This window comes from Scyliorhinus canicula, chromosome 15 (assembly GCF_902713615.1).
Source record: "Scyliorhinus canicula chromosome 15, sScyCan1.1, whole genome shotgun sequence".
Lineage (NCBI taxonomy): Eukaryota > Metazoa > Chordata > Chondrichthyes > Carcharhiniformes > Scyliorhinidae > Scyliorhinus > Scyliorhinus canicula.
This window is the reverse complement of record NC_052160.1, coordinates 106,057,539-106,071,242: the sequence shown is the minus strand read 5'-3', so window position 1 is coordinate 106,071,242 and position 13,704 is coordinate 106,057,539. Positions and strand designations below refer to the sequence as shown.

Genomic DNA, 13,704 nt, shown 5'->3' with positions numbered 1-13,704 from the left:
GATGAAAAGAGGTCAGCGGGGGGGACAAACAAGCAATGGAAATTGGGGGCACATGGGGACTGGAGACGTAGCCCCCTTCCCACCTCTATCCAGTTATGTGTAGAACTTCTACCCAATTACATATGGGGCTGGAAGGCTCATGGATGGCCATTAGGCCCTTAAGGGGGCAATTAATGCCCACTTGAGGGCCTCATCTCAATGCTGCTGGTATTCAAAACTGTTGAATTTGCTTGTGAGCTTCTATGGAGGTGGGGCTGGCGGGGAGAGGCGTGGTGAGAGGGGTAGGTGAGAGATGGGGGTGGGTAAGGGGTTTGCTCCTTGTTCAAAGGTACTCAGTGCCTAATGGAGGGACTCGCATCAGAAGGGTGGGCCTCCCGAGAACTATACCCCTGCACCTTCTTTTGATACTGCCCCTCTAGTCATGATACTCATATCATAGCCTCCATCTTGCGATCACCATCCTGCTCTCATTCAAATTTGGCTGAGGGTCCATCAGTGATTCTCAGCATCTGCTGGGTGCATTTATCTGCAGCAGGCACCAGGCGTGTTCGCAATGACAGCAACAGAGAGCTGCCTGCTTCTGATTGGTCTCAAGCTCTCAGGGGGTGGGATCTCTGCCGGGCTCCTAAATCCCGGGGAAGGCCCCAAGTTCTCTACATAGTTACCTGATGGGCTTTTAAATCTGGTGGGCCTTCCCAAATGCGGGTATGCCCTAAGTTCTCCAGCTGAAGAGCGGGACACCCATCATTAATCTTGATTCCTGCTGTGTGGGGAAAAGCAGAAGACAGGACTAATTTTATTGCTCTTCCAAAGAGCATACCCTTCTTATGTGCAGTAAAATTCTATGATTCCGCGATGATTCACCTCACTCCTCCTTTAAATGCATTTCTGGTGGGCCCCATCTTTTTCCATTGGAGCAATAATGGAAGGGACGAGTTCAAGGTAAAGAATCATTTATTTCCCAATTTCCCCATTAGTCTTTTCCTTGACCTTGCATATTTCTCATAATGAAAGATTGCTATCAACAGGGAACTAAAATATTTTTCACATGCAGGAAATGCCGTTGCTATGGTAACAAGTTGGCTTGAGTAGGCATGTATATCATGCGCACAGAATCACAGAATTGTTACAGCATTAAAGGAGGCCATTTCGCCTGTCCTGTCTGGACCAGCACTGGAGCAATTTACCTTGTGCCGTTCCCTGGCCTTCTCTCGTAGCCATGCTCAGTCTTCCTTTTCAGATAATAATCCAAATCCCTCGAATGTCTCGATTGAACCTACCTCCACCACACTTTCAGGCAGTGCATTACAGACCCTAACCACTAACTGTGTGAAAAATATTTCTCCTCACGTCTCCATTGTTTCTGTTGACAACTGCCTTAAATCTATCTCTTCGGGTTTTCAATCCTTCCATAAATAGAACAGATCTTTTCCGATCTACCCTGTCCAGACTCCTCATGGTTTTCTATACCTTTATCAAAACTCTTCTCATCCCTCACTTCTACAAAGGAGCCTTCTCCAACCTACCTAAGTAATTAAAGTTCCTCACCTCTGGAACCATTCTCGTGAATCCTTTCTGCACCCTTTAAAATGCCATTACACCTTTCCGAAGGTGTGGCGCACAGAATTGGATGCAATACTCGAATCGCATCCAATTACTCCAGTATTTTATACAACTTTAACTTCAATTCCATGCTTTTGTACTCTATTCCTATATTATAAATCTTTGGGTGCTTTATGCTTTATTAGCGACTCTCAATCTGTCTTGACACATGTAATGATTTATTTATATATGCATCCAGGTTCCTTGGCTCCTCCACCCACTTTGGAATTGTAACCATTATTTTATATTGTCTTTCCTTATTCTTCCTACCAAAATGAAATGAATCAATTCACACTTCTCTGCATTGAATTTCATCTGCTACTTGTCCATTCATTCCACCAAGCTCTCTATGTCCTTTTGAAGTTCTACCCTATTCTGACAGTTCACAAAGCTTCTATGTTTCATAGCATCCATAAATTTTAAAGTTGTGCCCTAGGGCTAGTTCATTATTATGTAGAAGGAAGAAGGAAGTCCAAACACTGATCCCTGGGGAATCCCACAACGAACATTCCTCCAATGCAAAAGGCATCCATGAATCACTATTCGTTTCCGGCCACTTGGCCAACTTTGTAACCATATTGTAACCATCCCTTTTATTCCAAAAGCTCTAATTTTGATCACAGGTCTGATGTGTGGGCACTATATCAAATACAGTCTATGTGCATGAAATCAACAACAGTTCCCTCATCAACCCTCTCTGTTACTTCATCAAAAAATTCCAGTAAGTCAACTGAACATGATTTCCCCTTAACAAGTCTGTACTGGTGTTCCTTAATTAACCTGCATTAGCCCAAGTGACAATTAATTTTGCCCAGAGATATTGCTTCCAGAATCTTCCCTACCAGCCAAGTTAAACTGACTGGCCTGTAGTTGCTGCGCTTATCATCACATCCTTTTCTGAACAAGGGTTTAACGTTTGCAATTCCCTAGTCCTCCGCACCACCCCTAATTCTCAGGAAAAGGGGAAAGTTATGGCCACTACATCCGTAATTCCCACCTCCCTCAGTATTGTTGGATGCATCTTATCCGATCCTCATGCTTTATCAACTTTGGGTGCCAACCGAATACCTTGTCATTAACATTTTTAAACCCCTCATGTGTCTCAACTACCTCTTCTTTCACTGCTACTTGCACAGCTTCTTCTTCCTTGGTAAAGGCAGATCTACTGTATTCATTAAATATCTCATCTATGGCCCATGCCTCCTGCTTAAATCCACTTTTTGGTCTTTAATCAGCCCAATCTTCCTTTTACCACCCATTTAATATTTATATGTTATAGAAGATTCTGGGCTTCCATTTCATGTTATCTGCCTGTCTCATTTACTTCTCTTATTTGCTTTTCCACTTCCCCCTCTGAATCTTTTACAATCAGCTGGGTTCTCAGCTGTTATATCCACAAGCCATGCATCATTAGTGTACTTTTTCTTCTTCATTTTAATCTCCAACTCTTCTGCAATCCAGGAAATGCTGGATTTCTTTGCCCTACTCTTCCTCTTTGAAGGAATATACCTTGACTGTACCTGAACTCGCTCTTCCTCAAAGGCAAGCTGTTTGCAGTAACACTAACTACAGTTAATATTTTGCTGTCAACCTTTGATTCCAATTCATCTGGCCCCAATCCATTCTCATTCCATTGAAGTTTTCTTTCCCAGAGTTAATTATTCTTACTCTGGATTGTTCCTGGTCCTTTTCCATAGCCAACCTAACTTAAGCTTATGGTACATTGATTATCATAGAATCATAGAATTTTACAGTGCTGAAGGAGGCCATTTGGCCCATCGAGTCTGCACCGGCCCTTGGAAAGGGCACCCTACCCAAGCCCACACATCCATCCTATCTCCATACCCCCACCCAAACTTTTTGGACACTAAGGGTAATTTAGCAAGGCCAATCCACCTAACCTGCACATCTTTGGACTGTGGGAGGAAACCGGAAGCACCCGGAGGAAACCCACGCACACACGGGGAGAACGTGCAGACTCCGTACAGACAGTGACCCAAGCCGGGAATCGGACCTGGGACCTTGGAGCTATAAATCAACTGTGCTAACCACTGTGCTACCGTGCTGCTATCCTTCCTGTAAATATTGTCCTAATGACACTTGATCTACTTGACCCACATTATTCCCAACAATCAAGTCTACCACTGCATCCTCTCTCATTGGACTTGGAACATACTGCTGGGAAAACCTTCCTGAACATACCCCAGGAAGCCTTTCTCCATTCCGCCATATTATCCTAGTTGAAATTTGCATAATCGAATTCCCCGATTATCACCACTTTATAATTCTTGCACTTCTCTGAAATTCTTTTTGTAGATTTGTTCCTCTACACCTTTCCCATTAGTTGGTGACTTACAGACTACACCAAGCAATGAAATTGCACATTTTTGTTCCTATTGTTAAAGAGATTGTGACCTTGACCCCTCTGGGATATCCTCTCTCCCCAGTATTGCAATGTTCAATGCAGCTACCTCTCCCTCCCCTTCCCTTATTTTCCTATCTTTTCTGATGTATGCAGAGCTATTTAATACCCTTTCTTCTCCTTCTTTGAATGGGGCATCTCTTTTACACGATGGATATTACCACAATGGATCAGATCAGAAAGGACATAAGTTACTGAATTACACAAAACACAAAGTCCCAAGTTTCATCCTGTGGAACGTAGCTAAAATGATGACGGAAATAATACAAGTGGCTTAATCAGCCTCCCTTAGGAAGATTAAGTTAAACCATGGTTCCTGCTCGTGGATTGCTACACATTAACATGTGTATACATGTGCATTTGTGGAGTGTGCCAAAAGTTTTGATGTAAATTCAAACATGAAGAATGTTCAGAACTTAACAGCAGCAAAAATCTGCACCTTTGGAAGTGGTGAGAAGAAAATAGTAGATAAGAAAGCAAAGGTGAAATAGGAAAAAGAGAAAAACATGCTGCTGGTTTACACTGGTTGCTCAGTATAATCACCATCCTCCAAGACTGATTTTCTACGGAATGGTCTCGTGTAACCATCTTTCTGTCAAACACCAAAAGCAAAAGTTTTTAGATTCTTCCTGAGATGAGTTAATATATTATTCCTTGTTCATAAATGGTGTGAAGGGAGGGGCTTGTACAACGGAATGATATTGGTTTCTGGGTGTTATTATCCACACGAGACCCACAGTGTCGGACCAATTAGCTCCCCGTGAGTCCTGTTGAATATGAGCTCCCCATCAGCAGAACCATGGACACTACGTATAAAAGGTAGGCCTGAATGGGAGCTGAGCAGAGAAGTCCTGACTGTGTACAACGTGGAAATAATTTCTTGTTCAATAAACAAACCGTCTATTTTAGCCTCTCATCTGGACTCCTCTGTGGACACAATACTATGTGAAATTGTATTGAACCTGTTAGCCCTTAAATGAACTAAAGCAACAAAATAATAACATCCAGAAACTAAATGAAGCATTTCATGCAAAGCTTTAAAGGTCATTCACCTGAAGTGTCAACTTGATTCAGTGACCATCAACTGGTCAAAGGTTTGTAGGTTGAAGCCTCGAGAACATTTCAGGCCTTGAGCAGCTACTCTAGATTGACACTTCAAGGGCAGTACTGAGAGAATGATGCATCACCAGATCTTCTTGCCTTTCAAACGAAATGCCAAATCAAGATCCTTTCCACTTGTTCATGTGACTGTAAATGGGAGAATTTGACTATTAACTGATGACTTATCACCTTGCCTTTTGTGGGATATTGCTATATGCAATTTGCCCACCCAAAGCAATTGTGGCCACACTACAAAGGCAATTCAATAGTTGGAAAGTGGTACCTTGAAGATGTGAAAGGCAAGAAATAAAAGCATAGGTCCCAAAGTTCCCATGGCAGTTTCGCTACATTTGGACCAATGAGTTGGCAGGTACATCTTCTGACATATGTGGAGCCAAATTCACCGTAACTTATGGAGTAAGTGAACTTAAATATTGATTGGTGTTTTTGTAGTAAATGGAGAATATTAATGAGTGCATCCAAATCTATGATCCATTCTAGGAACATAAAAACACAGAAACAGGAGTAAGCCATTCATCTCCTCAAGTATTCAGTTTGCTCGTGACTGCTCTGCACCCGAACTCTGTTTAGCCAACTTTGGTTCATATCCCTGTTACCTGACAACAAACCATCAATCCGAATTTGCATATTTCGGTTGACCCAGTAGTCACAGGCTTTCGAGGCAGAAACTCCCTCGTTTCAGCCTTCATATGAAAGAATGGGTTCTTTGTAAGGGCCGGTGCAGACTCGATGGGCCGAATGGCCTCTTTCTGCACTGTAAATTTTATTGTAAAATCTATGAATGTTTCCTGGCCGGAATTTTCTGTCCATTCGTTGGCAGTGGGTTCTCCGGTCCCGCTTGGAGTGGCTTCAATGGGAAATTCCATTGACAATGGTGGGAGTGCCAGCAAAAAGCATGGCGCCACACCACTGGGAAACAGGCAGCTGGGAGCCTGGTGAATTCCACCCGCTGATTTCATTTCTCAATGGTCTGGCTCTGCTTTTAAGCTTGTGGTCTCTTGCACTGTCTACCTGTATCGGAGGATATAGTTTCTTCGTGTCTGAATCCCTTCACCATTTTAAACATTTTGATTAGATTACCCTTCAACCTTCTAGTCTCAAAGGAATACAAACCAAGTTCATGCAGCCTGTTCTCATAATTTAACCATCTCATTTTAACATTCAATGACATTACCCCATTACCAGCATTGTGTGGGTTACCGTTGACCAGAAACTGAACTGTACCAGCCTTATAAACTGTGGCGACAATGGTAGGCCAGAGGTGGAAATTCTGTGGTGGGTAACTCACCTCCTGACGCCCCAAGGCCTGTCCACCACAAGGCACAAGTCAGGACTGTAATGGAATATTCTCCACTTGTCTGGATGAATGCAGTTTCAGCAACACTCAAGAAGATTGGCACCATGCAAAACAAAGCAGTACACTTATATCACCTTTGATATTCAGTCCTTCCACCACCGATGTGCAGTGGCAGCAGTTTGTAATATCTCGAAGATGTTGGAAAGCACCACAGCTACTCACGAAGGCTCTTTTAACAACACTATCCAAACCCATGACCCTTACCACTTAGAAGCACAATAACTCCATTCCTCATCTGTTGATGCTATTAGACTTGCTGAGCATTTACAGCATTTTCTACTTTTGTTTCAGATTTCCAGTATTTTTCTTTTGGACCACATCCTTCTTCTCCTATTCCAGCCCTTTTGAAATAAAGGTTGACCATTCCTTTAGATTTAGTACCCATGCAACAATTGAAAAGCAGCCTGCCTGAAGTTTGAGACTGCACACAAATAGTATATTGCTTGAATCGATGTGTTAGCTGTCAAATATGTGTGATTTAATGTCACTTTTAAAGAGGTTCTTCCAGTGGAGACAGTCAAAAAGGAACACTGGGCGCGATTCTCCGCTGCCCACGACGGGTCGGAGAATAGCAGGAGGGCCTTCCCGACATTTTTCCCGCCCTCCCGCTATTCCCCCCCCCCCCCCCCCCCACGGCCGCCCCACGACACGAATCACTGCGCGCTGTTTTTTACGGCGAACAGCGATTCTCCCCTGGCCGATGGACCGAGTTCCCAGGCCTTTACGGCCGTTTTCACGAACGTAAACACACCTGCTCTCACCGATCGTGAAAACGGCCGCAAAGTGCCCTCCCGGACAACCATGGCACTGATTGGCACAGCCGCACCACGGCCGTGCCAAGGGTGGCATGGGCCTGCGATCAGTGGGCACCGATGGCAGGCAGCGGGTCCGATACCCGCGCACTATTTGTTCCTCCGCCGCCCCTCAGGATCAGACCGCGGGGCGGCTGAGGGGCATGACGGCCCGCGCATGCGCGGGTTTTGATGCATCTGCGTGATGACGTCATCTGCGCATGCGCGGGTTGGAGCCGTCCAACCCGCGCATGCGCGGCTGACATCATCGTGCGCGTCAGCCACCGTGACGCTTGGCGCGCAGGCTTAGCGACGGTCGCTAAACCCGCGATGCCGTGCTTCACGGGGCTTCACTAGCCCCGCCCGGGGGGGAGAATCGGGTCCCGGGAGGGGGCGCGGAGGCTGCCGTGAAACACGGCCAGTTTCACGGCAGCCTTTACGACTCTCCGCATTTGTGGAGAATCACGCCCATTGGCATTGCAATGAGCTGAGAAAGTGAGAGAGACATAATTTTAATGAGAGTAACCTCCATATTCTCCGCTGGAAGATTCAATAAAGAAAGAAAGAACACTGTGTCTGCATAGCAGAGTGAGCAGTAAAAGAAAATGTTAACGGAAGGGGCATACCCATATTGTCTGACCAGCACTACCAGTAGTTCAATAGCATGAATAAGCTAACACAGTAAATTCTATGATCTATGATCTAATTCGATATCAGAGTGAATGTCCTCTGCACTATGTTTCTGGCAAATAAAGGGCGGGATTCTCCCCTACCCGGCGTGACGGGGGGTCCCAGCGTAGGGGAGTGGCGTCAACCACTCCGGGGTCGGGCATCCCCAAATTATAGTTTTCTATAGTACTATAGTAATTATAGTAAAGGCTGCCGTGAAACTGGCTGTGTTTCACGGCAGCCTCTGCGCCCCCTCCCGGGACCCGATTCTCCCCCCCGGGCGGGGGCTAGCCCCGCGCCGGAGCGGTTGGCACCAGAAGACTGGCGCAAAAAATCGGCGCCCCCGGCAGCAGGACTGGCTGAAAGGCTTTCACCGGTCGGCGCATGCGCCGGCGGTGACGTCAGCGGCCAGCTGCCGCTGACGTCACCACCGGCGCATGCATGATGTGGATTTCTCTTCCGCTTCCGCCATGGCGGAGGCCGTGGTGGCTGTGGATGGAGAAAGAGTGCACCCAGGGCACTGGCCCGGAGTCTGAGCGAGAGGCCCCGATCGCGGGCCAGGCCACCGTGGGGGCACCCCCCGGGGTCCGATCGCCCCCCGCCCCCCAGGATCCCGGGGCCCACTCGCGCCGCCGATCCCGCCGCCACCAGAGGTGGTTCAAACCTCGGCGGCGGGAGAGGCCTCCCAGCGGCGGGACTTCGGCCCATCCGGGCCGGAGAATCACCGCAGGGGCCTCGCCGATTGGAGTGGCGAGATTCCCGCCACCGCCACTTCCCAGGTGGCGTAGAATCTCTGCCAAGGCGGGGGCGGGATTTCTGGCGGCCCCAGGCGAGGGTCGGAGAATTTCGCCCAAAGTTTGTCTGAATGTTAGGATGCAGAAATACCAAAAATAGCATGGGAGTTTCACAGCCAAGATCTTTATTTTCCTTTGATGGAAGATTTAAGGTTTTGTGAGGGCCACAAAGAATCCAGCACATGTTTGTAGCATCAAACAGAAAGTAACTTTATTTACAACAATATGTACACAAGGCCAATAGTTCACTACTAGTTCCCTCTCCAGCCAGTACCACAAGACCAACTTGATTTAAACAGCTGCTCTGCTCTTGGGGGAGCTCATTTTCCCCAAGCAACATGAGGTAACTCATTGTCCCCAGCCAATAGGATCTGGGCAGGTTATAACACAAGGTTAAGGGAAGATCCAAGGTTCATGTTTACCATGATATTGTCATGAATACCTGACACCTGAAGTCATTATTCCAGCGCTCTCTGCATTTGAATCTTAACTATAAGTGAACTGAAGCCTAGGCAGGCACTGGGTAGATAGCAAATGACCCAAACAATTATCTGTATACTGGCATCAAAAAAAAAAATCCAACGTAAGGCAGTTGAGATACTTTTAAAACTTCTCCGACCAACCCCTTGTAAAACTCAGTTCCAGGTCAGTCATTTTCCTGCGGTCGAGGATAATATGTTTCAATTTCTACAGAGGGCTCTATAGCAAATGAATGCATTCCCCTAAAGGGATATGAATTTGTGTATCCAAACACCCACTTTCCTGACAGCCTCGGACGTTGCTCCATTCCCTATCCATAGATTCCCATTCCATCAGCTTTCTTCCCACACCATGGTTGCTTTCATTCCTGTTTAAATGTCTCCCACTCTAAATTGTGGAAGATGGCGTTCAGATCTGTACTCGGAAGAAACTTTGGGCAGTCAAGGAAAACATTCATAAGTTTCACGCAACTATTTATTTATTTTTTTTATAAATTTAGAGTACCCAATTTATTTTTTCCAATTATGCGTGTCCAATCCACCCACCCTGCACGTCTTTGGGTAATGGGGGCGAAACCCACGCAAACACGGGAAGAATGTGCAAACTCCACACAGACAGTGACCCAGAGCCGGGATCGAACCTGGGACCTCGGCACCGTGAGGCAGCAGTGTTGTCGGAACTAATTGACTACTTTCTGTTCAAAATTGTGTTTTGAATGGATTCATCACATGTAGCGAGTTGTCTGTGTTTAAGGAATGGTTTTCCATGAGTGTTGAAAAGGCCAGTGCTATCATATTAACAACTGCCTGCTCAATTCCTAAAATAGGAAAAGCTAAGACCACAAAAAACTGTTTAAGGAATGTTTTACTCACTGGGCTGATTTTCTATAGCAGCAACAATCCATCTTTGACAACCCTTCTTTAGTTCTAAAATGATGTGACTTAATGGATCTCTGGCTGAATTGCTACACATTTATTCAACAGAATTAGTCACCGGCTAAGAGAACTGTAACAAATATGGCTTTCAGTCTGTCTGATACAAAAGATGCATTCTGTTCCAATTTCTAGAAAGGTGAGCTTCCACTTGGTACCTTCTCTGTAAAGAGAGTTCGTGTACCAACTTGCAGCAATCCATTGGTTCATTGGATGAATTCTGTGACTGCTGCAAATGACAAGGCTTTAGGCTGTAATTTTTGACCCCTCCCGTTGGCGGAATCTTCCAGTCCGGTCGAAGTCCATGGACATTTGAATGGCTAGCGGTATCTGTCACGGGGGAACTCACCGTGACAGGGCCGGAAAATCCCAAACTCAGTTTTGAGTGACTTGGCCCCATTTTACCACTTCCATTTGATTTTGTTATTTTGCTTTTTGCTAAACCTCCTGAAATTTTATGTGATTAAGCAAAGGTGGATCCCAAACCAGCCCAGAACAAGTCAAACCAAACAGAAAATGCTGGAAAATCTCAGCAGGTCTGGCAGCACGGGTAGGGAGAGAAAAGAGCCAGCGTTTCGAGTCCAGATGACCCTTTGTCATGAAAGGTTTCAGATTCCAGCATCCGCCGTAATTTGCTTTTATCCAGAACAACTCAAAATAGCTAAAGTATTTAAATGATATTTTTGCTTTGTTAATTTGAGCAGGTAGGCAGGTCTCCAGTTAAGCAAATCTCTGAAAAACTGCTGCATGAGATTTCAGTCCAGCATTGCCAAGGCTGGACTTTTGTCAACAATGTGTGATTCAAGGCGTCATGGACGTGGAGAAGATGTTTCCACTAGTAGGAGAGACTAGAACCCGAGGGCACAGCCTCATACTGAAGGGCCAATTCTTTAATACTGACATGAGGAGGAATTTCTTCAGCCAGAGGGTTGTGAATCTGTGGAACTCGTTGCTGCAGAAGGCTGTGTAGGCCAAGCCACTTTAAGACAGATATAGATAGATTCTTGATTAATAAGGGATCAGGGGTTGCGGGACAAGGCAGGGGAATAGAGATGAGAAACATATCAGCAATGGTTGAATGGCGGATCAGACTTGATGGGTCAAATAGTCGAATTCTGCTCCAATATCTATGGTCTTATGGTCATCACTGGAACTGTGCAACACTACAATTTCACTTTTTTTTCCATTACCAACGCATTAACAATTAAAATTCTAAGTGCCAGTGGCGTGCAAACATTATGTTCAACTTAGCATGAGGGAAGATTTTCATTGGTACATCTGTGGGCAGTCACTTAAAGAACCTCCTGGTTAAACAGGGAGCCTCGGTATCACAGCAACAACTTTCCTGCCCAACTCCATTTCTATTAGCATAAGATGTGAAAGCACAAGGTGTCATGGGTATTTTTCATCATTAAATTTCACTTGTAAATATTTCACACTGTTGGTAATTGTTGAGATCAGCTCAGAGAGCTAAATGTACTCAGATGTTTGGAACGCTTTCACGGCTACAGTGGAGTTAGGGACGTTTTCTTTCTTGTGGAAGAAACAACGTTGTGTTTTTACATCCACACATTTATTTCATGTCCATGTGAGGGTCTAGTGTTGCACGCATCACTCTGTGGGACATGGCTGAACTCATTGGCTCCGCTGGCCCTCCCTTCTCTCTATTAAAAAGGACATTGTCTGAGATCATTATTCTCACCGGGGATAACTGAAGTGATGTAAGTGAACTCAAAGCTCTGAAAGATTGTCAGCCAACACCATGAGGTGGATGCATATTTAGGCCCCTTTAATTCTCACCTTGATTGACTGTCTCCACCCTGCCCCCTCCCCCATCACGCCCAGGACACTAGGCCCTTCTCCCTTCAAACCTCCATGCTTTCGACCCCAACCTCTATCCTCCCAATGGACCCTTCTTCTGCAACACCATGCCCCAAAATCCACTCTGCAACCCTCCTAACCACTCCCTCACCTTTGCCGTTTATTTGCCTCCATGCAAGCTACCATTCTCCTACGACACCCCCCCCCCCCCCCCCAATTCTCCTACGCCCCCCCCCCCTCGCCCAACCTTGTATAGTAGAGTTAAAAAAGGAAAACTGCTAAGCTTATACACAACTGCACAAAACCGACTGGTGCACACCACCTATAAACAAACATGAACCAAGTGCCACGATATTCCCGTGCACCTCGGACTTTATCTTGAAGGTAGGGCATAACTTTACAAAGGTTTTATGCGAATGCATTTTCATGGCATGCAAGTGTATCGCTAGGAGGAACCCAACATGGGCCAGCGTAATGTTTGACATGCAGCAAACATGCCATTGATTCAACCTGCTATCGGTAATGAAAATTCCTATCCTGCCCAATTAAGTCATCCCGCATGCCATGTCTTCCACCCTTGTGGCCTCCATAAATTCCTTCTGTGCACACACCACCTTGCATTGGTCTATATTTAGTTCCTTCCACTATTCCTTACTCCCATTCATATAATTTCTTTGAAGCCATCAAACGCACCTCTGCTGGCCACTTACAAATAACTTATCAGGTTCAGTAACTTTTATATAATTATCCCAGTTAGATTTGACTGGATTCAGATACAGCAAATGGGAAAGAAAAACTGGAATGATCATTGAATCATAAAATCCATACGGTGCAGAAGGAAGCCATTAGACCTATTGAGCCTATATCGACCCTCTGAAACAGCACCCTACCTAGACCAACTCGCCCGTCCTATCACTGTAATCCTGTCACCCCACCTAACCTGCACATCCCTGGACACTAAGGGGCAATTTATATCACAGCCAATCCACCTAACCTACATATGTCTATACTGTGGAGCACCTGGAAACGTACGCAGACACGGAGAGAATGTGAAAACGCCACACAGACTGTCGCACAAGGCCGGAATTGAACGCAGTACTCTGTGAGGCAGCACTGCTAACCACTGTGTCACCCTTCAGCCCATAATAGGCTGGAGATCTTGAACCCACTGTGTCACCCTTCAGCCCATAATAGGCTGCAGATCTTGAACCATGCCATAATATATACATTATATGGGTTATTTATGTTGCAATGGTGGTGACTCACTAATGAGATTTATTTACAGTTTAAGTATGGTCTTGCCTGGTGTTGCCCCCACTGTTTCTGTATTTTCTCCTTCTTGTGGATTCTGACCCAGGCATCTTACCAGGTTCTCTCCATTGCTCACCCATCTGGTAACTGCCTAGGTTCTCTGAATCTATATTATTCAAGGTCTGGAAATATCTCTTCTTAGGTCCATGTCTCTAGTTAGGCTTCAATTTTCCATGCCTTTGGATACTGCGCTCCAAAAGCTAGTGATTTGAAACAAACCTGTTGGACTTTAACCTGGCGTTGTAAGACTTCTTACTGTGCTCACCCCAGTCTAGTGCCGGCATCTGCACATCTTGTATTATAAAGCATGAAGGAACATATCATCACACTCCATGTCATTCAAACACACTCAGTTTTTTCTGCCAATGAATTAACCCAATGGCAGCATAGTTCCTGACGAAAT

At 45.5% G+C, this 13,704-nt stretch overlaps 1 protein-coding gene across 8 annotated transcripts in view; it reads right to left on the bottom strand.

The window, feature by feature from the left end:
- LOC119978780 (ladinin-1-like) overlaps window positions 1-13,704 on the bottom strand; it is a 163,500-nt gene that overhangs the window by 112,007 nt on the left and 37,789 nt on the right. The gene's annotated exons all lie outside the window — the stretch shown is intronic.